At 45.4% G+C, this 25365-nt stretch overlaps 1 long non-coding RNA gene across 2 annotated transcripts in view; it reads left to right on the forward strand.

Moving 5' to 3' along the window:
• LOC114861547 (uncharacterized) overlaps window positions 1-25365 on the forward strand; it is a 147182-nt gene that overhangs the window by 118218 nt on the left and 3599 nt on the right. Inside the window, exon 5 of one of the 2 annotated variants that reach the window (XR_008695512.1) lies at window positions 18293-18470. The exons of the other annotated variant lie outside the window; for it this stretch is intronic. This is a non-coding gene — a long non-coding RNA (uncharacterized LOC114861547). Of the gene's footprint in view, window positions 1-18292; window positions 18471-25365 lie in introns of those variants that run through there. 2 annotated transcript variants of the gene reach the window in all.

Genomic DNA, 25365 nt, shown 5'->3' on the forward strand with positions numbered 1-25365 from the left:
AGGTATGGATTCATTGATGTATTAATCATGTTTTTTGTAACTTATATGTGATGAAGGTGGACAAGTCTTTTACTTTAACTAAAGCAGCTGTGACTCCTGTTATCTGTGCAAACACCTGTGTCTACATGTCCTGGCCACAGTTTCAACCTCACCAGCTCCGGGAAGCGTCACTTATGGGCTTGGGCTCTGACCTCCAATCACAGCGCGACCTTTGAACCTGCAGGCCCGCTGCCGCTCTATTCCCATTTGGGAGGCTCGGTATTGACTCAGAGGTGATTGGTTCAGCTAATTGCTATTTGCATAGCTTTATTAGTATCCCAGCACTGCCTCCGTGACATTTCAGTGCTTTTTCTCTTTTCCTCTCTCTCGCTCAGTCTCTGCGGTTCCGTCTTGCTCCTTGCTTTCTGGCTGGAGGAATTAGACAGTGTTTGGTATGTGATTAAGTATTCATGCTTAAAGTAGCGACGGGCACATCTCAGGAGAGACAGCCATGGAGGAGGAGAGCAAACATTAATATGCGCTTAATAACTCTTTCTATCTGCTTCCTTGTTTTCCCATTCAGTCTTTGTCTCCGGCTGGGTTCCCCTCCACATATTTTTAGTGAATTATAAAATATTGAATTTGAAAGGATGAATAGAAATGGAAAGATCTCATGAAATTTTCATCTTCTTTCCGCCGAACAAAAGCTCTTCAGTAAATATCAATGGAGCACGCATACGTTGAAAGGTGATAAAACCGGCACGGCCGCTTCCCTCTGTTGGAACAAGCCAGCTGGGAGTCACGGCATCGGAGGGATGTGTTTATGACCCGAGGATTGACAGTTTAACTCCTGAATCCACAGATTAGCTGTACTGTAAGTGCAGTACATGCGGCAGGTGAACAGCCTTGTGTGAATGTGTGTTAATGTTCTCGCTTCAAAGCGCCGTCATCACCTGGATTGAACATGAAAACAGAGCAGTAAACAGATTCTCCTAAGGGGATGTGAAAAATACTGCTCTCTCGTGTACTTGCATGAGCCGGAGTGGGTTTTACCAGCAGGGGTCCAAGTTTAACATGACTTAATTGTTGCCGCGAACACGTGGATGCGCAATAGTTCGCAACGTCAGCGGGGCAAACGTTGCTGTTTGCCTGGTAAATGCAGAGACGGAGGGTAAACGCATCGCCTTTAAAACCCCGCTGTGCCGCGTTTGGCGCTGAAACCGTCCAAAACGCTTTGTTTTCCCGATGCCAGTAACTTTACGAGGTGGAGCACGCCGCGCTAACGAGCCGGCGGTGGAATCCCACCGCTGGAAACCAAACGGTAGTCCTCGTTTGTTTTCTGCTAACACCGAGGCACCTCTCAGTGTGGGCTGCTGTGGAGGAAGCAGACGATATGGAACATTGTGTGAGGAATGCACAGCAGAGACGTATGGAGCGGATTGTAAAACAGAAGAGGAGGCAGATATAGCTGTACAGTAGATAAAGCAAAGCCTGTGAAGCTTGATTACTTACAAACAACGGCTCATTTAGCTGAGACACGCAGACAGCTGCAGCTTCTCTAATGCATTACTTCCTGTGTGTGTGTGTATGGCTTCCTGCTCCGTATCTTTGCGTTTGTCCTGCGGCCCCCCGGCTCACGGAGTGCGCGTCTTCCAGAGTGAAATGTCAGTCTCATTTCGCCGTTATTACTTCAGGGAGGAGGAGGAGGGCTTTACTCTGTAATCTTAGCCTCCCTGTGGCCGCTGCTCAGCCCCCGACGTACCTGGGAACACACTCGCCACAGTTACACAAAGGCTTTTAAACGCCTCATCCTCAGACTGCTCCATTATTGCGGCGGAGCATTTTGTTTTGTGTTTGCGTTCCTGCTGCGCGCAGCATTGTGAGGCTGCGGGTGAAGGGTGACAAATGCTCCGGTTAAAAGCATCGCGGAAAGAGCGTTTGATTGACTGATTGTTGGTGATGGATTGGCCTGCGGGGGTGTGGATCAGAATAATGAACACCTTCATGTCTGGGGCCGTTGTTCAGGGGCACAGGTTCCCTCGTGAAAGACCTTCCGTCCAAAACACATGTGAAAAATTAGCCGGGAGCAAAACAATGGCTGTGGCTGCGGTGCTAAAGTAGAGTTCTCACTTAGACAGAGGCTGAGTGGATAATGCATAGGCGTCTGCAAGGTTTCATTATTGGAGTCTGACTGAGAACTCATTTTGGATCTGGGTTTGTCTTGGAGAATAAAACTTCTTTATTTAAGCCACTTTATTTAACCCTTTGTGTTGGAAACACCAACCACCTGGTAAAACATTCATATTTATTCACTGTGTTTGAGAAGTGTTTTTCTCGATTAATTACTTAAATGATGAATTGCTCATCAAAACCGCTGTAGATAAATGTTTCAGGATTATGCAGAGCATTAATTATGCTGCCAGTCAAACCTGCAGTTGGCTGCTAATAAAATCAGATCCCAGCTCCGGTTTTAGTTATTCATGATTTGATTTGTTTACAAATGTTGAAAGCTGAAAACAAAATTATATATGAAGGATCTGATGGTCTGATCTTTGTAGTTGATTTTAGCATCTTACCTCGTTTGCATCTCTCGCTGACAGTCTGTTCGTAAACATTTGCAGCGCTTTTAGCTCCAGTAACTCTGCAGCTCCGTGGACGCCGTTTGTTGTCGGGGCGCTTGTTTCATTGCGCTGTCCGGCTCCACGTCGGACTCCGGCGCCCAGCCAGCTGCGCTCTGCCTGTCAGTGAATGCGTTAGCGCGCCAACAAAGCCGAGCGTATGTAGATTCGCCATGCACATGCTCTGGAAGGCGTCCTGTGTGTGCGCTCTGTGTGGGAGGGGAGCATCGGTGCCCTCAACCCTCATTCCCCCCGAGCCTGAGGGAAAAGGTGTCTCTTAAAAACACAAACATGAGTCCGTTAACTTGCAGCTATAGATGCACAGCGAGGGGTGAGCGGGTCAGTTTCATATCGCTAACATGTTTTTTCGCCCTGCAAAGGGAGACTTGAGGAGGTGGAGGAAAGGGCACGGAGGAAGGGAGGGAACGGGAGAAGGGGCAGGCGAAATTGAATTAGAAATCCAAGTCAGTGGATAAAGAAGCAGGTCTCTTCATTTTGCCTTGTTGTGCAACCATGTATATTTCTCACCCGCCGTCACTTTCTTTCCGTCTCTGTCTCCCTGCCCCGCAGCGTCCCCGTGATGATTGATACGCACCGAGAGTGAAGCTAGCTGCAGAGCCGGAGAAAAAGAATCATGCATAAAAGATGAGCGCAGTTTATTGTTTTTTCCGGGGGGCCGAGGGAAGAGCTGAAGTTATGGATTTATGCTGTGTGTTATTGGATGAGAGACCAGACCCGTGGGACGGTTGTTGAGGGGGGTGGGGGGGCGGTTTAAGGCGTAGCGCCGGAGCAGGAACTTGTGTCGGACAGGTGGGGACGAGCGGCGGAGGACGAGCGGCGGCCGCAGGAAGCTCCTCGCGCCTCGGACCGGCTCCACCCTAGCTGCCTCGCAGGTCCGCGCCTCGGACCGGCTCGCCGGGCCCACGGAGGCCCGTCTCCAGCCCTGCACGCGACCCGTCGCCTTGTTGGCCTGCGCTGATTAATTGGTGTGCTGATGTGAAGCGTCGCTACTTATTCACCACTGGATGTTGGCCAGCTTGATGGATGGGACGCGCTTTGTTTGATGACAGAGTTTAATTGATCCATTTCTGTGGGAATTCATTAAAGTCAAATCATAGTAATGAGACATTTTGATTGGATTCCACACAAGTATACTTGAATATATTTACTTCTTATTATGCAGAATTTAAGTGTCCTGTTGTACTGTTTACTGTGGTTAATGAGCTTTTCCACCCTGTCAAGAATAAAATATGATAAAAGTGCAGAGTAACTGGGACCTTTGGACTAAATGGGGGAATATTTTGACACTAGGACTTGAAGCATTAACGTGGAAATGAAAATAATAACAAACGCAGTTTTACTTTCAGTTCTAAGGCTAGAGTCTTTCTGGAACACAACACAAATGCCAATAACATGTACATGATGTGTGCCATTTTAAAGCCTAGCACTGGGCCACACAGAACACAGAAGCCTAATGGAGCGCTGTGAAGCCGCTCTTTGTTCTCGGTTGCAAGACATCGCGCACTAATTTGCAGAGCGGCGGCTCAGCTGACAGTGTTTTACCGCTTATAGCCTGTTGTCAGCTTAGCGGTTTCATCATGCGCCATTTGGGGACAAATGATGCGGGAGGAGCAGCAGCGTCTCGTCTCTGTTTGACTGAAGGATGGGTTTCGTAACCGGATTATTTTTCTTCGTACTTTGTTGTTCCTCATTTTATCTTCAGCATCACCTACAGCATATGAACTAAAGAATATTTAAATTTTTTATTTGGTTGCTTATAATATTACGTCCTTGGGAGGAGCCGATATACTTTAACCCAGCCTTTGCCTCTAAGTATCACACACATATGGAAATCACCTATATTCTCAGTTTTTGTGTCTGGCAGGGCGTTATTAGACGATCGCGACCATGAGCAGAGCCCTCGGCCAGCGCTGCAGTTATGACGTCTACCTCTTGATTATGGACAGGTTAGCCATGAGTCGGTGATCTCTAATCACGTCTGTCCGTCAGCGTAGCTCGTATTGATTGGTGGTCCTAGAGCAGGAGTGAATCTGCCTTATTGATCTGCTTTGATTCCTTTGTTTCATCTCCTCCTAGCTCAACTAATTGGACCATTCTTTGTCGACAAGATTGACTTTTACGCCTGATATTACAGAGCTGTATTTATTCCCTTGAGGGGAAAACCAAATTAAAGGGAGTGTTTTCTCCCTTCTTCTCCCTCTTCTTCTTTCATATTGATATAATTCATATAAACCCTTTTCTCCAAGATGCTCATAAATTCAGAGAAGAAATCATTATTTTCTCATAAATGTGATGATATTGCTCTCATCAGGCGGGCCGTGATGTAAAAGCACTTTATGAGATGGGCTATCTGTCCCGCAGGTCACGTGACGAGCGTCTCTGCTCCTGGTTGGCTGAGCAACGTTGGCGGTAATGCCATTTCATTAAATAGAGACACAAAGACGTCTTCCATCTGGGAACAGAGGATTCTCCTCATCTGTCTCTCTGCCAGGGGAGAGAGTTAAAGATGAAAAGTAACTCGATGCATCCGTTCACTCGGCTTCTCTGCCTACAAGGGACGCGGTGTCTCTGTAAAGACTGTCAGCCTCCGTGACTGGGCGTCTGGTAAACTGAGATGCATTGATGCCAGAGCGTCCCCTTTAGCCCTGAGGCCACTATTGACCAATGCATTACTAGGAGTTTTCGTCCAGCTGGAGTGATTACAACATTTAACTAAGATTTACGTTGCGTTTGGGGACATGAGACTGTCAGAGGGAGATGGACTGTTTGGAAGGCGGGAGGTGGTGGGTTCAGGTCCCCTGAGACAGGTTTGAGAGCAGCTTCATTAGATACTCTGGGTTATACGCGGGGAGAATCATGGATGCCTGCACAGAGAACAACGTGTGGGAGGCAGAGGTTTGTTGGTGAGTTTTCTGGCATCAGATGTGGGACAAGAAAACACATTATCATCAAGGGTTGAAAAATCGTACAGTAGAAGGCAAGTTTTCCATTCCGGCTACAGAGGAGGCCATGTTGGTGCCACTGAGCTCCACTGTTGTTTTGCCAGACTTAAATGAGGTCAAGTAGAGCAAGTAAAAGGTTTAGGGTTAGGTTATGACCTGACCCACAGACCCGGCATGCCCCTCCACACAAACTCAGTACATTTAGAAAGCAGATACTTAAGGACTTCACATTCTCAGTGAGCTGCATCGTAGCTGTTGTTACACTCGGGTTGGACAAAGTCGTGGGGCATAATATGGCTTTAGTGTAAACCAGACGTGCCCAATCCTGGTCCTGGAGAGCTGTTGTCCTGCTGGTTGTCCAACTCTCAGTCAATGTTCAGTCAATCAGGAGCTACAGTAAGTGACCCACCCGATTGAGGTGATCAGCAGATAGTAAATGCTTCCATCTCTACCATCATAATGTTCTATATGAATGCAACAGCATTTAAATTCAGTGTTTTTCACCACACATAAAGCTGAATTGGAACATCAATAATGTGATACTCTTTCCTCCTTGACTTTAGTTTTAGTCTTTGATGAACTGATCCAGCATCAGCTCTCACTGCCAAGGGTTCATCCATCTTCCACCGCTGCTAATGTGACGACATAAAACGTGTTTATTAAACATTTTGAGTGCTATCACACCAAAAACAGTGTTTCTCATTGTTTTGCCTGAAAAAAGAACTATTTGTAAGATGTGTGGGATCAGACAGTGACAAATAAAGACTAGATAGTAACCCAACCTGTAATATTATTCTAATAGCTTTGGTAACTCTAGTAAACACCTACAAAATTGATTTAGCAGCTATTGGTTTTACGGCGCTTCCCTGAGGGGGAACTGGGAACCATTATCTATAATGAAAATGACATAAGAAGCGGCGCTTTCTGGAGACTTGTGTATTTCCCTGAAGACTCCTTTCGCTTCTTTGGGGCTTTGCATGTGTTTTGATCTGTAGCTGCTCCTATATTGACTCCTACATTGACTGGGATGAGCGTCTCTCAGCCCCGAGCGAAGGATTGTAAGCATTAATGTGAGCCGCTACGCTCGCTCGCCGCCACCTGCAGCCACAAGACGCGTACGACTTCCAGTCGCTGTGAAGCACTTTACAGCGCTGCATCATCAGAGCGAACATGTATGTTTATGCACGCGGTGGGTTATCAGCATGTCCCCGGGCGCGACGACGCTCCGCGACACGCGCTCGCTTCGCACGCTCCAATCGGCTCCCGGCGCCGCCGCCGCGTGCGAGCTGCGGTACATGGACGCTGCAGCGAGCGCGGGCCTCGTAATTTCAGGCAAGGAGGTGTCATGTTTAGTTACGCTCTCCGTAATGGAGAGCTCCTCTTTTCATTACCCTCGCTTTCCGATGGGCCACACCATAGCAACATGTGGCGGTGATCAATTTGAATGTCATTAACACCGGCGGCTTTAAGGTCCGGCCTTCATTCTCCCCACTCCCTAAACCGCAGTAATTGAATCAAGGAAACGGGTGGCGTTGGAGAGCTTGTGGTCAAGCAAACAAAGGGATTATTAACATCACCAATGACATTGTATTTACAGGAGAGACTGAGGGAACTGTGCCATTTACAAAGCAATTTGCTGCTGTGATGATGCAAGAATAAATAAATGGGAATTTGTTGTTGATTTGTGCGTGGGGAGCAGGAGAGTGACGAGGGATACGGCAGCTGGAGGAAATGATGTTCTTACTCTATGCAGTTAGACTCCAAAACACAATTATGTTTTTGTGTGGAATTTGATACACTGGATGGATTATGTTCAAGCGCAGCTTATTTTTGGCAACACTACATTTTTTACTGAAGGTGATGTGAACGTGTGGTTTTGTTTAAAGGCAATTCATGGGCCCTGAGTTTGAGTTTCCAGTGTGCTGGATGTGGCCCGTCCAACCAGCTGCTGGAGGCAGACGGCCGCCCACCCTGAGCCTGATTGTGCTGGAGGGTTCTCCTGGTTGAATTTCTCTCCACTAGTGCTTCTCAGATGATGTTGTAGTTTTATATTCTATATGATCTTAAACCTTACTGTACGTTAGTCATGACTTCTGGAGCGCATCTATGAAATGATTTGAGTCACTGTATTCTTTGTTAAGCCTGACCATGTTCAGCCGTGCATTAGTCAGACAGATTTGTTGTGTTTTGATATATGTATACTACATTTCATTATGGTAATCATCAACACATCCTCATTATTGTAAATGGAAGCATAATTTCCTCCAAAATGTTTTTTTGTTGTCTAGAAACATTGTTTTCAGGAGTCGGGCTGCCTCAGGCGAGCTTTGAATGACTGGGACACTGTTTAATATGGTGTTTTAATGTCTAAAGTACATCACACTGATATTCAACATTCAAAACATGTGCTTCTCCAACCTCTCCGAATAGTAGAGCTATGAAAGCATTACCGTCGTTCCAGTTGCATACATGTGTGATTGTTTGTGTGTGCGCAGCCGTCTTTGGCTTCTTGGAAGAGTTTTTCTTTTTGGTTTGTGTTTTGTTCCTCCATGTGTGCTTGTTGATTCAGACTGCTGCAGCCGACTTGATGGTGGCAGTCTATTTTCCGTAAGAATAAAAATCCAAGCCCATCTGCAATTTGTCTTGATTAAGCAAGGTCTCCATCTGCGAGCACCGATCTCTTGTTGGTGTCTTTTCCCATTTGCAATATATTTCATTCCAGCGCCACCGCCGCCCCCCTGTCCACTTAACACCCCCACCTCCTTCTCCAAGCAAAAGATTAACAGATTAAAAGTAACATGATTGCCTGCTTCCTCTTTTCTTTTGTGCCTGCTGCCTCATTCCTCCTTTTTCAAGAACTGAGTAAAACGAAATATCTGCATGATTTGCCTCATTGTGTCCCCGTCTGCAATATCAAGCCGGTCAAAACCACTTTATGTCGCCAATATTCTAATTTCATCTGTCCTTCCTGCACTGTTCTCAGTTACGTGACATATGCCTGCACACACGCACGTATGTTCATTAGAATTCAGCTCGAATGTATATTATGACAGGGGCTGCTCCTCCAGCGTAATATAGGGAGGCATAACACATACCTCAGCAATACATAACCAATAACTGCACATGACTGACAAAATGAAAAGACATACAGGCAGTGCAAGTGCAGGAGATGAGAGAAAATTGAGGTTGAGTAGAGACTTGCACTGGATGGAGAGAACAGGAGAGACTGGTGAATTATAAGAGAGAAGAGGAGGAGGAGAAAGGACGAGAAGAGATGGGGAGAAGCAAAGGGTGGAGGATCCAGCAAGCTGGGTGGCATTAGTAGGGAAAGCCTCTCCACTTCTGCTAGATAAGAGATGGCCCTGGCCAATGATGTGGAATGGTTCTGATTGGCTGAGCCTGATCCCCCAGCAGAGCGGACCGAGCTCTTCTCCTGGATCTCAGAGCACCACCATAACGCTGTCGGATATTTCATACTTCATTCTTACAACGGCGACTGCTGCAGGGCAGCGCAACTCAAACCTCCTCCCCACACTATTCCACACTTCATACTTCACACCGTGGCGTACTGCCATCATGGCCTCCACCTCCCACTAAAGATCCTGGGACTGTACCATGAAAACCCGTTGACCCTGAAGGATGTTGAAGGATTCGAAACTCTTTTATTTATGCAATGATTCCATTAATATGTTCTTTTTTTTTTTTTTTTTTTTTTTTTTTTTGTTCTGTCCAGCAGTTAAGCAAGCAGCATATATTACGCTGAATGCCATATTGTGATGGACAGCTTTGCTTTAACAAGAAGAGTATATATAGAATATATATACTCTTCCTGATTTATGGTTTATTTAATGGTTTATTTAGCTAATCCAAAATGTGTGTGATGTTGCTGTGTTGGTGGACAGGTTAGGTTTCTGCTTTAGGGTGTGTATGCGGGAGGGTGGGGGGGAGGGGGGATAAGGGGTGCAACCAGCTGCTGAAACCAAGCAAATCTGTTAAGTAAACAATCGGAGCAAAAAAATAAATAAATAAGAAGCATGGATGTACCTTAGGCTAACACATTCATAACTAAACAATTTTTGTACTGTGGTTTACCTTGGAGATTAATACTAATACCAATAATAGTGCTAAGGTATGTGCACATACTAATACAAACATATACATACAATATACATACATATGTGCATTATTATACATATCCCATACTACTTAATAAAAGTCATGACATACAACACCACAAATTCCATAATCACACATTATTCATATCGGTAGTGATAAGTATCAATAATACTTACAGTTGGATTTGGAAAGTGTCCCACTACAAGGTTAGTAAGGCTGTAGCTTATCATTATTCACCCAAAGGGTGAGGCAGACGTTGGTGCATGAACAATGCCACTTGTGGAAGCCAGGGTGATGTGAGGGGCTCCGCCACTACGCCCATCCAGCAAGCAGAGGAAAGAATCCTAGCAGCCAGGGAGCCCACACACCTTCAGTTCCAGGAGGGCAGGTGTTGCGACCCAAGCCGCCCACACAGAGCCCCCCAGGCAGAGCTGCAGCAGCCACAGAGACAGCGCCCGAGGCCAGAGTGGGCCACCGGGGGTCAACGCTGTCCGCCCCATGAGAACCAGGGGCAAACACTCCCCCCGGCGGGAGGGTCGGCCTGAAAGAGTAGAGCCCGAGGACCCACGGTCCGTAGGGAGCCCGCCAGAAGATGCCCCCGCGCCCAGAGTGGGGCCCGCCCCCAGCCCACCACCCCCACACGGGCGGAGCGGGGCCTACCCCATCGGCCCGACCTCATCCCCTGGCGCTACAGCGGCCTGCAGCACAAGGCCAGCAATTGGTGGGGTCAGCAGAAAAGAGACCACCCAGGCAGACGATCATCGTACCCCGGGCGAAAAACCAGACCCCCCACACTTCAACCGCACCACAGGCATACCAACTCACACAAACACAGACGCATACACCCATCCACATGTGCAACACACATCATCACATCAACACACACACACACCATAGACTCTCTCACAACAAACTAGTCAATCATACGTGAACCAATGCACTCTCAGATACATTCTCCCACCCACACCATTCGCTTGATCACATTCGTGGGGAGGGTAGGTCTCCGGCCTGCCGTCCATGTGGCCCCAGGCAGGGACCGCAGCTCCTCCCGAGCCCCGACCAACCCCCCCAACCCGGGGGAGGCAGAGGGCAGTAGAAATAGGTACCCCAGAACCCTGCAACCCAGCTTGGACGTGAGTGTGTGGAACTAAAGTGCACTGAAGGTGGGTGACACCTCCAGGAGCACAACCGCTGGCTGACGGTGTGTCCCCCGGACAGTGCCCCCCCCTCGCCCTAAATGTCTTTTTGCAGTTAAAACTGGGTGGTGATCTCTCCATCAGGGCCAGTGGCCGAGGCCACAACTGGCCTGAGCCCCAGGCCCCAGTGAAAGAGCCCACCCCCGGCCCTAAATGTATGTGTATGTAGCTAAGTATGAGGAACTTTGGGAGATACCCAATTCTCCGGGGGGTCCAGCAGACAGAGCCATCAATGGGAAGTCTACTGGCCCCCCCGGAAGGAGCCCCCAGATTCCTGGACAAGTGTGTATGACTAATGCAATTAAAACTGCAGAGCATCCCACTTGGAAGGGACGGAACCACTTCCCAGTAGCCCTGGTCCCTCCATCAGCAGGACGCCCCTTGCAGACCTAAGTGGATGAATGCGGAGAAATGTAGTTGGGAAGCAGAGCACCAGGGTCCGCAGAGCCAGGTTCCCGACTGGCTCTGCTACCTATCCCACCACCCCCCACAACCCCCAGCCAGGAAGGTACAGCCGAGACCCAGGGACCGCAGTACTACTGCCCAGGCGCCACACGCAGCACAGCCAGAGCCATCCTCACCCTTCTTTCACACTTACCCATTCTCTCGCTCAAGTATGCCCATGCTCGCCCCGTGTAGTGTGACACTCAAACCCACACACATACTCTGCGGTTGTGCATTGAGGGCCAGCCTCCGCCCAGGGCCCAATGAAGGTTCTAGCCTGAGTAGTCCGCCAACCCCCCCCTGCAACAGGCCCGAGCAGTTACCAGAGGGCGTCGGACCGCTAGGGCAGGCAGCGCCCCACCCGAGCAGGGGCAGCGCCCCAGGGGAGAGACACCCCTCCGGGCACAGGCAGGCACCCCCAGAGGGAGTCCCCCGGACGCAGGTTACCCAGGTCTCCACCCCCAGGTCCGCCCCCGCACACCGGCAGGGAGGCCCGCCTCCGGCTCCCCGGAGACAGGCACACGCCAACCCTCAAAATGGTCCCACCCCGGCACAGGGCCGCCGGTCCCAGCAGCCACCACACCCCCACCGCAGGGGACCCATGCGGCCAGCCCTGAGTCCACCAACCCGTCCCGGTTCCTTAGGCAGGCAGGCACCACCAACCACCAGTCACCCCCCCACCACTGTGCCAGACATGACGCAGCACCCGAGCCCCACGCATCCTTACCTGGAAATGGAATCAATCAGAGTATAGTTTTGGTCATTGATTTGATGAAGCAGACAATGTGTCTAAGGTGGTATAATCTAACAAGCTGTTCAGGTATTGAGTAATGCTTAATTTTTTTTTAGTTTTCCAGTTCATGAGGATGGTTTTCTTTGCGACACAGAGGGCAGAAAGAAGTGTGTGTGATGAGTTTGTCTCTAGATCAAGCCCACTTAGATCTCCTAGAAGACAAAGTGCAGGGGCTGCTGGGATTGGACAGCTTAACTGGGTTGACAGGTGTTCACATACTCTTTGCCAAAATTGCTGCACAGGTGAGCATGACCAGAATGCATGTAGGAATCTATCTGCTGTGTTATCTGTACAGTGAGGGCAAATATTTGAGTTTGTGAGACCCATTTGGAACATCCTTTGTCCTGTATAGTGAGTTCTATGAAGAATTTTGTATTGTATTAGTTGTAAATTTGTATTTTTTGTCATTCTGAATAAATTAGAACATATGTTATTCCAGAACGTGTAATTAGTGGTGATATTGAGATCAGCTTCCCATTTAGAGATCGGAAGGCTCACTGTCTGGTCTACATTGGAAATTAAGATATAGATTTTGGATACTGTCCTTTTCCCTGATATATCAATAAATCGCTCTATTACTGGTGGTGGTTGCATGTGGATGGCAGTATTCTTACTTTTTGCATTAAGTATTGACTTTAGTTGTTGGTATTCTAAGAAATTGGCACTAGTGATTTCATAGTGAGACACTAGTTCTTCAAAAGAGGTAAACTTGTCTCTTGTGAAAACATGTTTCAGATGTGTTATCCCTTTGATATGCCAAGTTGGAAAGTGTATTGCCTTTTTGTTTTGTATGATGTCTGGATTGTTCCAGAGAGGTGTGTTTTGGCAAAGAGTAAGCGAAGACCCATTAATTTTAAGAAACTCCCACCAGGCTTGCAGAGATGCTTTTATGCTAATGTTCTGGTAACAACTATGATGTTTGATTTTGGTGCTGATAAAGGGCAGATCTGCAACTTTAATATTTCCACAAAATGTTTGTTCAATGTCTATCCAGGAGGAGTCTGCTGGCATGGGTTTTATCCATTTGTGGACATGGTTCAGTCTATTGGCAAGAAAATAGTGGTGGAAGTTAGGTAGTTCTAGGCCGCCGCAGCGTCTGGATTTTTGAAGAGTTTTTAAACTAATTCGTGGTGGATTGGTTTTCCACAAAAACTGTGAGATGTAGGAGTCTAATGTCTTAAACCACGCCTGGGCTGGCTGAGTTGGAATCATTGAAAATATGTAATTAATTTTTGGCAGGATCATCATTTTTATGGTGGCAACTCTTCCCATAAGTGAAATGGGTAAGGACTGCCATCTTTTGAGGTTGGCTTCTATTTGTTTTAATAATGGATTGTAGTTTAGATCAATAAGCTCTGATAGCCTAGACGACAATTCAATGCCCAAGTATTTAATGTTTCCTGAATGGAGTGTGGTGGAGGAGATGTTAGTCACCTTAAGGTTAAGTGGTAGCACTATAGATTTGGTCCAGTTAATAGAGTACTCTGAAAGTCCTGAGAATTCATCTATGAGGCTGATAGTTGTAGGAAGAGACGTCTGTGGCTCAAGGAGAAACAGTAACACATCGTCAGCATATAAACTTATTTTATGATTTACTGATTTGGTCGGTATTCCAGTAATTCCTTCATGCTGTCTTATTGCTGCGGCTAGAGGTTCAATAAATATTGCAAATAGTGATGGGGACAGTGGGCAGCCCTGTCTTGTCCCTCTATGCAGATTAAACCTTGGTGAGATCTGGTTGTTTGTTCTGACTGCAGCGTTTGCTGAGTTGTATAATATTTGGATCCAGTCTATGAATGTTTCCCCAATGCCGAATTTGTGCAGAGTGGCTAAAAGAAACTTCCAGTTTACTCTATCGAAAGCTTTTTCTGCATCTAAGGAGACGATGGCTGTCTCTAGTTTATGGATGGTGACATAATCAATTAAATTAATTAGTCTGTTCATATTGTTTGTTGACTGTCTACCTTTAATGAAGCCTGTTTGATCAGAGTGAATTATATATGGAGTGATTTTTTCTAATCTTCTAGCAAGTGCTTTACACACTATTTTTAGATCTACATTTATTAGTGAAATTGGTCTATAACTCGATGGGAGTGTAGGGTCTTTCCCTGGTTTTTGGAGCAGGCTTATGAAGGCAGAATTCATATTTGTGGGTAATGAATGTTGTTGTTTAATTTCAGCTAACATTTTGTAAAAGCTGGGTGCCAGCATGGACCAGAACTCTTTATAAAATTCAGTTGGGAATCCATCTGGTCCTGGAGCTTTTTTATTGGGCATCTCCTGCAGAGCTTCATGTAGTTCTGCCAAAGATAACAATGAGTCTAGAGTTGTAGATTGTTCTTCATTTAGCTTTGGCAGTTCTAGTTTATTCAGAAACGCCTCTATGGCTGAGGTGGGTGGATCTATTTGGGACGTATATAACTCTTGGTAAAAATTTTTAAAGGTATCATTTATTTCATGGGGATCACGAGTAATGTTGCCTTCCTTATTAGTTATTGAATGGATGATTTGTTTCTCTTTATTATTTTTTAATTGGTTAGCTAGAAATTTACCACATTTATTAGCATGGTCAAAGTTCTCCCAGCGTAATTGGTCTATCTGAAACTGAGTTTTGCAATCAATTATATTATTTAATTTCAGCTTTAGATTCTTTAGGTCTTCTAGGACATCATTGGTTGGAGAGGCTGCATATTTAATCTCTAGAGATTTTATTTTTTGCTCTAATTCTAATTCAAGTAACATGTCCTTTTTTTTCTTGTGTGATGAATATGAAATAATTCTACCGCGCATAACTGCCTTCCCAGTCTCCCAAAGAACACAGGGTGAGATTTCCGGTGTATCGTTGATTTCTATAAAGGTTTTCCATTCTCTCCTGACATAACTGATGAAGTCTTGATCATTGAGTAATGATGTATTAAACCTCCAATTCCTGGTTGATGGTGTGGCTGTCTTAATCAACGAAATGGACATTGGTGCATGATCACTGATTGTGATAGAGTGAATATTGGTGTCAGAGACATCTTGTAAGACTGAGTTATTTACTAAAATATAATCTATACGGGAGTGAGAGTGGTGAACTGGTGAGAAAAAGGTATATTCCCTGGATGTAGGATGAAGAGAACGCCATGTGTCACAGAGACCAAAGTCATCCATGTACTGTTTTAAGGTCTGTACTGATTGCCAGTTCCTGTTGCTCACAGCTTTGCTTAGCCTGTCCAACTCTGGGTTAAATACTAAATTAAAGTCCCCTCCTACTATAAGTTTGGAACCAGAGTGAGCAGACAGTGATGTGAAGAAGCTGTGAAAGAAAGAGGGGTCGTCAGCATTAGGGCCATACACATTAGCTATGCAATATTCAATGTTTCCTATCAAGATATTAATGATTATATATCTCCCTTCTGGATCTACAATGGTATCGTTATGCGTAAAGTTAATCTTTTTATTTATCAGGATGGCGACCCCTCTTTGTTTGGAATTGTAACCGGCTAAGTAAGCATGTGGGAACTCTGCTGATGCCAGAGTGTAATTTATAATTTTGGGAATATGAGTTTCCTGTAGTAAAACAATGTCTGCTTGTAGGGTTTTCAAATGGTTAAATATGTTAAATCGTTTCTCCTTCTTATTGATTCCACGTACATTCCAAGTGACAATCTTCAGTGGTGTCATATCTTACCTGACTGCTGTGGATCACTAGTCTTGTGTGTATGTAGTGTGACAGACTTTAGGTGTGTGGCTAACCTTAAGTACCTGTGTATTCTGAGTTGTGTGTTACCTATGTATGTGCACGTGTTTCCCCTGTGCAGTAGATGTTTGTGTGTGGCTGCTGGAGGGCTACATAGCTGGCTGACTACGTGGGAGAAGAATAGAGAAAAGGATGTAGACAGTGTGGAGTCAAAGTAGGTGAAGGAAAAAGAGTAAAGGGAAGGAAAATTAAAGTGAAAGGAAAGTGAGTGATTACGTATGGTGAGCGCTTTGCAAAGTGAGTGAGTGAGTGACATTAGAATGACAGTAAACATTTATATGAAACATCTGCGAGAGAACGAGTTTGAATACTGGATGTAAAGTTATAACACATAGTTGCATTGCATCTATTGTTTTTTTTTAACAAACCTTATACATTAAACCATTGTTGTTACATACCACCTGCTAGTACAGCCACGGAGTTGCTTCCCGGTCCCGGTAGAGCTCTCCGTTGACGTACAGTTTGTCGACGCTGATGACAGCCCTGCAGCCTTCTGCCATGAACCTCTTACGGATGGGGAACAGTCGGCGGCGGCGGTCGAGGATCTCCTTGGGGAACTGGTCGTTGACGCTGTAGTCGGTTCTGACGCTGTAGTCGGTTAATATGTTCTTATGTGGTGAAACACAGTAATATTAACACATGGGACTTTGATGCATCCCGTAGCAGTCTGACTGAATGTAAACAGATTTTTGCTCCTTCAATCAGCTCAGATATTTTACTGGATGTGTTTAGTGTGTGGATGCAGTACAATCACCAAAGGAAGAAGCTGCAGATACTGTAAATACAGCAGTATTTGAACATTTCACGCAGTGCGTCCGTCTGTACAGTAGCGCTCTGTTCTGGGCTGTGGCATTCCTTTCTTCTCCTCCTGACTGCGCCCGTGCCATCGTTCTGGGCATCCTGACCTCACTGTTACCTAGCAAACCAGCTGTTCATGATTATTTAGCATTGGAGAATTTGGCAGCTGTGCCTGAGGAGCCATCTGGCGCAGCGGGAGGTTTCTCCCAGTGGGCTGGTCATCCTGTGGACCATCCAGCAGCGCTGCTTTACAGAAAATGCAGTCCTGGTGCATGCAGCACAGTAAAGGACGTGGAGGGGGACAAGGCATCTGATCCCACAGTGGGTGCAGGCGGCAGAGAAAGGTCACTTCTTAATTCAAATCATGTTCATCAACATATGGCTCCCACACTCACTTACTGATTCCTCGTTGTGGGGTTTAAAGTTTCAGTCAGTCCAGAGCTGTGAAGTCATCCAGTGTCACAGCCTCTTGCTTTAAGTGTCAAGTCTCAAAATAAGATGTTATATTAAGAAGCTGCACTGACAGCTACCGTAGATATATCTGAAGTGGATTGACTCCAATTTAAGATTCTCTATTTTTAACACAAACAGCATCGTGTACCAAGCCACACGGTGGCTTTACTTAAAGTGTTAATTAGATTAGATTTTAAATAAAACACAAAGAATTTTTGAAGGGAGACAAGCTCACAGCAGAGAAGTACGGTAGAAGTTTAAGTGTTTAGTCACAATGTTTGAGATGAGGCGTCAACCAGAAGGACTGATCTGGACCGCGTCAGGACACTTTGATCCTGTCTTTATCTACAGCTTGCCATACGCCCCCACGCGCGTCCACTCCTATATCCACTCCCACTGCTTCCAGTTGAACCCTGACAGGAGGCTTATAGCTGCAAGGTCAGGCCCAAAGTCCCATCCTCAAAGGGCCGAAGGATGAACAGTGGACAAGCCACAGATTAGTGTCCAGCTGAGCCGACGGGGACAAAAGGAGTGGACTGTCGCCCAGTACTTCTAAAGGTTTCAACGTTGAGACCCAGACGTTTTTGAAGATGAGGCTTATCGTCGTGGGCTGGACCCTTGCTTTTTATCTGATCACATGCTGACAAGGGGAATGTTAGCAGAAGGCAAATCAGGAACTTGGAAAAGCAGCTGAAAGACGGAGGCTTTGTGGGAGACGAGGAGCGCTTCCTCTCCTCGCCCCGAGTGAAGATGTGCAAGCTTCCAGTTATTTCGGGTACCTGTTATGGTGAATCTTACTTAACAGCGGGCGTAGGAGACGTTAGATGCATTCAGCTCGTATCAGACAACACTGGGAGTTAGTTCTTGATGCTACACATCGTTTGTTTCCATAGATACAGTATCCACACACTCTACTGTATGTCAGACATTCCCACTCAGATGAAAACCACCATCCCAGCAGCAGCACGGTCCCTGCTGGATGTGTTTTTAACGCGATGGGAGACGTCTTCATGCATAGAGCAAAGAGCTTGTTATAGAAAAGTGGTGTCAGCGCACAGTTTACAGATTCCTATGTATGATTTGTTGTATGACTTGCTCGAACAATTAATGAATACATTTTATAAAACGTGGAGCCGTACAATAGCTGGCGGTGAAACGTTCTTCCTTTTCACCTGCATGTGTGTTTCCAGATGCTTTGGGTGTGTTCCGCCCTTCTGGCTCCGCTCCATATACAGTAGCTGCACAGCCTCGCCAACGAAACCGAACCCTTGAGCTCCAACTTACTGGGGAGAGTGAAGGTTATTGGTTACAGTGTGCAAAGGATGAAGAGGGACCTGCCTGGCGAGAGAGAGAGAGAGAGAGAACGTAGCTTCAGGTGAGAAATTAATTGAGCTTGTAGATTTCTGTTGTATCCAGAAACCTCGGCCGATAAGCAGCGGTCTGACTCCATCGCTGTTCTCTTTTTCTCGAATACCCCGAGAACATTTTAGCAGTAGTTTGTAGAGACATTAGGTCTCGGAAGTCAGACTTTGTGTGTGTGCCTGTCGACTGCAGTCAGGCCTGTTTTCCCTCAGTGGAGCTGATGACTCCATAACCACATCCATGAGGCAAAGCGATGTCAAAAAACCAGGAAATCACAAGTAGCACTTAAATTATCCTGTTTCATTTTTGAACTGAGGGAAATAGAAATCTCCAGCGCGTGCGTGTGCATGTGTGTGTTCTGTGTTTTCATGTGGGGCAAGGTTTCCATAGAGACTAGGCCGGCTAATCCGGCGAGCTGTGGAAGACGGAGAGAGCAGGTCTGAAGTGCTCAGCATTATGGCGGCTTCTAAAAGCTCCCTGCCTCTCAGCGTCTTAGTCTTCATTACCTCCACATCCCCTTTTGATTGGCTGCGTTTATCCTGAGTACCCCAGGTTTGGGAGGGAACCGTAACCCCATACACCACCCGTACTCCGCCAACACAAACACACGCCGCCAGCATCCTTCAAGTTGTCATGACAACCCCCGAAGGCAGGAATTTTGACTAAACTAGACATTGTATCATGTTTTGTACCTGGTAGTTTCGAGACAATGCGCCGTTCTTCTCTGGCCCGGCTACAAGCTGCAAATTATGGAAAAGAAACCGCACAAGGGACTGATTACAGTGTATGGTTTTTAGGTGGCAAAATTATATGTAGAATGAATTTTGCATGCCCCTGGATGTGGGTAATGTGCTTTTCTGTTTGGCTTGGATTTTAGGGGGTTTGTGCAGCACTTAAATAGAAAATTAGCCGGGGGTCTAAGCCCCTTGGCCTGTGTCCCCAGTGAGTCCACATTGCTTATCTGGACATGGCTTTATAAATTCTGGCAGGTCTCCCTCCATGAGATGTTGGCTCCTAACCACAGACAGGATTGTGGTGGCAAACGTGTGTCTGTAGTGTGACATGTCCACGCCCTTCCCCAACCACAGCACCGCCCTGCAGCTGCTAGAGGCTACTAACTCTAAAAAAATAAACTTTAACTTGCTCCTGTAACATCCTAACGTCATGATGCATTATTGCTGCAACTCTCACCCGACTGTATACCTTCAATACAGATGCTCATGAAATCAGTGCAGGTGCCAAATCAGAAAAGTCAGGGACTCGCTTTCAAATACCTGTACTTCAAAGTACAGTACAGTACATGCAGTCATACACATGCTCTGGTCTTCCCTGCTAGGAGGAAATGCATTGGTCACCATTATTATGCTCCCAAAAGGCTTTCATCTTGACTCAGCATCCTCTCTTTCTTTCTTTCTTTCTGTCTAATACACACATGCAAAATCACCTGCTGAAAGCTTTTCATCCGCTTCTTTCACACCTTCTTATATTCTCATTTTGGATTCACCCTGACCCACATACTTTTTATCCCCCTCCAAATTCTTCCATACTCGCCCCTTTTGTCAGCTCCATTTCAGCTCTTACAGTCTGTTACTTCACTGCAGGGGTGTTGCCACTTTGGGTTCTCCCCCTTTTGACGGTCCTTCTTTCAGAATTTGTTTTGCTGCTGTGTAGACATTCAGTAAGTTTGAAATTTACATTCTATTCATCTTTGTGTAGAGAAGCCGCTTAAACTCTGACTTTAAAGTACTTCACTGTGTAATAACAGAAATTAAAGCAACAATATTAATACCAGGACTGACCTGAGTGCAGAATGTTTCTTCCAAACCAACTGTGACAGGCCATAAAATTCCCTGAATGAATGTATAGTATGATCAAAGCTTTCTAGAAGAAACTCTTGGACCTGAAGTGCAGTATTGATTATAGTGCACCAGATATTTCAAGTCATTTAATGGCCAAATTATTGACCACGTTGAAGCTCTAAAGAAAACAGACACCTCTGTTTTGGAGAAGCCTAAAATCAAGTCGCTCCCGATGACACGCTGAGTTTAAATCACCTCGATTGAAGCCACTTTTGTGCTACGTGCTCCAGTTAGTGTCTGTCTGGTGGTGATGTCATATTCATGCATGACGTGACATCTAGATTCTGAACCGATGCTGTTCTCCAATCTGTAACCTGTGATTTGAAGCACGGCTCCCTTTTGTTTTTGTACTTGTTCTAATTAATAATCAAATGCAAAATTATACTGACACACAGGAAGATGTGACATTCAAAATATTGTTTTGCATATTCCCTTATAATGGCAATAGCACAGCACTCCCAACATTTCTTTGCAGGGTTGTAAATCTCAGACCAAAGCCTACAGTACACAGTGATACTCCCCAGTTTCCCCATTTTCTACTGTATACACGATCCTAAAGATGGAGTAACATTGTGTCCTGAGCAGCATTGTTAGCATTGTTTCAGTATGATGTGTTCAGGGATATTAGGGACAATAAGCCATTTGGGCTTCAAGACACTACTTTGAATCATAGTGCAACTCAAGCCGTGGATTTGAATGAAGGTTAAACCACAATCCCATCATGTGGCTATTATGTCGTGGCACAGCCAATGAGATCTGCCTGTACCTGAGCCTGGGGCGTTGCCTCTGTACAGTTTATGATGTATGAGCAGGGGCAAATGAGGAAGGAGTGAATTTTATGGTGTAGTAATAGGGATCATGTTTAGTGTCTGGTTGACATTTGAAAAGGTAATGATGATATCACTGACTTTTAGCCATGAGGGAAGTTATGTTGGTTCTGTTGTTTTAACCATCAACTGATAGACAATAGATTATTGGCAGCTACACAAAAAAGTCCCTTTTTCATGTCAATATGACCCAACTCATACATTTGTATTATGTGATTCAGACTCTAATTAGGGTGATGGCAGTCTGGTAAAGTGGTGATGGCTTCCTGTTGTAAATTATGTAAAACAGCCATAAAATGATATTTATGGCTGTGGCGATGACTGGAGCAGCTATTAGCCACGCTGGTTAGTAAATGAAACCCAAACCGTGGTCTTTTAATTCTCGGAGGACATGATTCATGGTCACTAAAAGGGGAGCGGAGGAAGGGCGGTCCACAGGGGTAAAGATTACAGCCTCCGCTAAATTCTGCATATGTGTCCCCACGCTCGCGATTCCTACACATTCATGCATTAGTGTGAACCCAAGTGTGTATTTAATTGGTAGCTGTGGCGCTCTCTGTACACGCACACTATAAATCCATATTGGAGGGAGAGACAATGGCACGTGAGGTAATTTCCACCCAGCCACACCCACTGGGCTGTAATTGCACTGCGAGGCATGTAAAGGAAAATCAGCGGCTGTGCGAGCGAGGAGACTGTCAGACCCCGAGCGCACACTGTCTCTGACAACTTTAATTGGTAGTTGTCGTGTATATCCCTGTCTTCATTAGCAGCCCAACACTACCTGCTCCTCCTCCAACACACACTCACACACGCACAAATGCACTCACTCACACACACACACACACACACACACACACACACACACACACACACACACACACACACACACACACACACACACAGAGCTATTGGCGAAAAGGTCATTAGATGTGCTCCGTTTAATAGCAGATTGTCATCCGGAGCCGCTGCTGTTCTATGGACACTTAAACATAAGAACAGCACCTAGAGGTATTTTCGTTCCCTTCATTTGCGCGTACCTGTCTTTTGTATTGCAGTGGGGATATATCTGAATAAGCGGTTACAACAGAACAACTGGCAGGGCCATTTTTCTGTCCCCGAATTATAAGAACACAAGCTCGGCTGAGAGTTGAATTAAAGATTTAAAGTTTAATGGGAACATTCTTCGTAGAACAGATTTTCTTGTTTTGTTTTTTTTTCTCAAAAGCTTCTAAGCAGCTTGTTTCTCTGTACGGTGTCATTTAATCAAAAAAAATTCTTGAGGGTCTCATAAAAAACCTACCTTAAAAGCCTCAATTATAGGATATATAACTCTGCTAATACTCTATATACTCGCTTTTGGTACCAGGCACTGTACTCTTAAAAGTACCCACTCTGTGTAGCTGGTTGCCATAGTTACGCCGAACAATACTGCCTCTTAATGCCAACACTACAGATGCACCGATGGCAGTTTCCTTGGCCTATTCCTACTTCCAAATGTTTTATCACAGAAAATACAAATTCATTTAGGTTTCTCTTATTCTTTGCGTCATACATGTCATTTTCAGCATTTGCATGGATCTTGTTTTGCAAAAGTTCAACATGACTCTCACCTTTATAACTTTATGTCCCCACTAATCTACATAGAGGTTGTCATGGGCGGTTTGAAGGGTCTGCAGCTGCGCATGGTTTATTCACTGGTCCACATACTGTATCAAACATCTGCATTACTAATTTTACAGTTACAGGAACATTTGTTTTTGTTTATGCCACTGACCCACATTCAACCTCTACCTGTAACTTTAAATAGTCTGGATATGGATATGGATAAAATACTTTGTCAACAACCTCCATCAATGGAATTGACGAAATTGCAACATGTCAGTGCTGCAACGTACTGTAGATCTATTCAGCATATATACAACAGTGTGTCCATCAGTCACAGAAACAACGCAGGCCGTCCGTCTGCCTGCCTGTGTGGAAGGCAGCCACTCTGCGTGACCTGAGAGAAGCCATGCATTATTGAGGAAGGGCTTAGGGGGGTAAGAGTGGATTAGTCTGATATTAACCTCCAGAGGAAAAGAGAAAGGGAAGAGGATGACATGATGAGGATCACCCCTGGCCATTTAAACTGCTTTAATTAAATCCTGGATGGAGAGGGCCACCTCTCAGACCTTGAGAATGAGGAACAAAAAGGAGAAGTAGATGACGAAAGGGTTGAAATGAGGATCGGCCGAGCAGTGGAAAAAGAAACTGATTGGAAAAATCTGAGAATGGGAAATAGACAAGGAAGCAAAGAAGATGAGACGGTGTGTGTGTGTGTGTGTGTGTGTGTGTGTGTGTGTGTGTGTGTGTGTGTGTGTGTGTGTGTGTGTGTGTGTGTGTGTGTGTGTGTGTGTGCTCGTGCTCGCTTGCAAAATCTCCTACTGTGATGAGGCAGACTAATGAGTTAGCCTTTTGCCATGCCGGTCACATGTGTGTGTGGCTGACATGGACTGGGGCGAGCTGATAAATCAGCAGCAGAAATGAGATTTATAAAAACCTGATCCCCATCTCAACCTCCTGTCTCGCTCCCTGGCCACCTTGTCACCTTGCTATCTTCATCTGCACAATTTAGAGGGCTGGGGGGGGGGGCTGCTCTGCCCAATATGTTCTAGGAAATGTAGCTTTCTGTAAAAGACAGAAATATTGCATGTTGGTGTCAAGCATTATTGAATGTCACATGGCTGAGCAGATGACTAATTAGGTGTATCTGCCAGTGCGCTCTGAGCTGTGTTGATTTTACAGTGCTCATGCTAATTGGAGCACAACTTAAACGTTTTAGGTCGTTTAGTGTAATGTTGGCCATGGAAGTTTCATTATAACTATATTTGTTGCAGGAAAGTGGCTAAAAGTTGGCCAGAGGCAAAAATAAGCACTAATAACCTGCATCTAGTTTGGATTAGCAGTTTGTTATTAGCAGCTGCCTGTAGTCTAATTCATTAGGAGAGGACTCTAATGTTTAGTACAGTAGATCCACTATTTGATCCTAAAGAGGGCATATGAAATAGCGATAACTGGTCCAGTAGTTACAGAATTCAATAACTGGAAGCTGTGGTCTACTGTTGTTGTTGTGGCCGATGACCACATACAACCTAACTCCACCTCCGTGTGATTAAAGGTTTCATCCGTCTTTTTATTTTGGATTCTTTACTTTGAGTCTTTTGCCTGATCTCTTCTGTCCGTGTCAAAACTGTAGTTTCCCTCTAATTGCGGTGGTTTGATTTTGAATGTAGTATTTTTCCAGTCACACACTTGTTTCTTTAATATCTAACTCCACTGTGCGTTGTTTAAGAAGTGAACTGAATCCGGGCTTATTTCCAAACACAGTTTGTTCACGGCTGATATCAAACCCTTCATCAGTCTTGTCTACTGTAGGGTCTTAAATGGGATTCTGCCTCTCTGCGGTGTGTACACACCGTCTTAGCATTATCAGCCAGCAGTAAAGTGTTGCTCATTAGAAGTGCTATTACAATATTCTAATAGGAGCAGCCTCAGTGACAGTGTTTGATTATCTCCACTCCGCCTCGCTGGCTCCACCCCTGCACATCCTGATCCTGTGATCCATCGGAGGAGCAGCGTGGTTTAATAGGCCCCTGTGTAATGAGCGAGCCCACTGCCAGGTACGCCACATCGCAGGAAATGACTGTGCACATCAAAGAATGAGCACACACACTTTGATACAGCAGTTCTGTCAGTAAAAAAAGCGAGCGACCAAGAACAATGTGCTTTGGCTTCATGGTTTAAATCTCACCTTTGAAGTTACTGTGACTGTTAAATCAAATTTAATGAATCAATGCACAAAAAAAGCTACAATTACTATTAAGCAGTGTAGTAGTTTGCTCTATGGTCTACAATGATTTAGATTTGTCAGATGATCCCAGAAACACCTGCATCCAGAAACAATAGTAGATTATTACTACTACTACTACTACTACTACTACTACTACTACTACTGAACTTACAGTACCCTAAAGTACTAGTACTTTATTCAGTAGCACCAGTTTGCACCTTTGTTTTACCCAGTTTTGTTATGATTTCTCCTTCTTCACAATATAAATAAATTGAAATGCATTTTCAGACAAAGGATTGTGGGAGTTGTATGGATACAGGTTTCACATTTCTGGGATACCCAAGGCAAATAATCATTAAAGCTGAAGTACTTACAGCTGAATC

The sequence above is a fragment of the Betta splendens genome, chromosome 9, assembly GCF_900634795.4.
Source record: "Betta splendens chromosome 9, fBetSpl5.4, whole genome shotgun sequence".
NCBI lineage: Eukaryota > Metazoa > Chordata > Actinopteri > Anabantiformes > Osphronemidae > Betta > Betta splendens.